Below are 1,565 nucleotides of genomic sequence, written 5' to 3'. Positions count from 1 at the left end.
TGAGCAGAGGAGTAGGAGTTACCGAGCCTCACTAAATCGTTGTGCCAAGTGTTTGCATTTCTCTTCCCTTATCTCTTTTACAATTGTACTATTAATTACTTGAGTTTATATCATGATTATTGCATAATTGTTATAAAGTGTTTATTAGAATTTGCAAAACAATTAAAACTGAAAATTGGCAATTATTTGCATTAGACGCTATTCACCCCCCCTTTAGAGTCAATACTTGGGCAACAACATCCTTCCTCTCTATGAGTACATAAACTCCATCTTAGGGCCTTGATGTAACCCGAATCCAAATAATATGGTTTGATTATTCTTTAACTTTAAGGATTTTCATTATTTATGTGTATTGATTGCATGATTAAGAGCAATTGACTTAGGATCTCTAAGCAATTGGAGTTTTAATGAATAAACTTGATTTTTGCTGAAATTAATATCTTGTCTTAGAATTGATTTTCCTCTAATCAAATCCAAACTATTCTTATTATTTGAGATTGGCGGTTAAGGACTTCTCAAAACGATCTAATAGTAATCATGCAATGGTGCTTAAACTGTTTTATGAATGAATGTTTTGATAATTTATGCTTAGGGAAGACGAGTTGTATTGCATCCTAAATTAGAGTAGTTAGGTAGACAATTCGTGTCAACTGAAGATAGGTTATGGCTTAACATTAATTCATGATTTATCTTCTTAAAATTGAATTAAATAGAATGTTAATTCATTTAATTCCTGATCATGCATAAATATTGAAATCCCTAAGGTTGAATCAATTGACTATATTATGCGGTTCGTGGTGAAGTCAAACCCTAAGTATTTATTCTCTTGATCTCAATCCTTATTTTCATTGCTTATTTTTATTTTTATGTTATTTAGATATAAACAAACAAACAAATCTTTTCTCTAAGTTAAATTAGTAATTAATTTTACACTTGATAATCCACCACAGTCTTTGAGGTTCGACACCCTCAACATAACTCTATCCTATAAGGATTCGTTCTATTGCGAGTGATTTTTATCATTGATAATACACACATTAACATACGTATCTCTTGTTGGTTTTAACCTTTGTTTGGCATTATAATCATTATTTAATATATTAGTGTTCGTATTAACTATAATATCAGACTTTCTTGTTCACCTAAATTTGTAGGTTGGGTTTGAGAGGCTAACGTTTCTTCTGGTTCTTTGCCATCTCTATGTTCTATTACGTGTAATTCTTCTTTTAAGGTGTTTATTTCATTCCTTGTGTAAAAATATTCAAATCCTACCATTAAAATATTTTTCTTAATATCATCATTATTTCCTTGTCACAGGTAAATGATTTCTAGTAGATGATACTTAGGTTCTGGATACTTATCATTTAGGTGTTCTATTTCTAAATTGTTGAAATCATACATAATTTTATCGAAAATTTCATCTTCTAATTTATCATAGAGGACATTAATTTCTTTTGGGGATTCAATTTCTATTAAAGTATTTATAAACTCTTCTTCGATATTATTATCTATTATGTTATCATGTCGTTTATAATTATCAAAATGTATACTAGCTTCTCCGTTGT

This window comes from Cornus florida, unplaced genomic scaffold (genome assembly GCF_030987335.1).
Source record: "Cornus florida cultivar Cherokee Brave unplaced genomic scaffold, ASM3098733v1 CherokeeBrave_3.0.0_Hap2_Chr10, whole genome shotgun sequence".
Classification (NCBI taxonomy): domain Eukaryota; kingdom Viridiplantae; phylum Streptophyta; class Magnoliopsida; order Cornales; family Cornaceae; genus Cornus; species Cornus florida.
The sequence above is the reverse complement of the archived record's forward strand: the minus strand, read 5'-3'. Positions refer to the sequence as shown.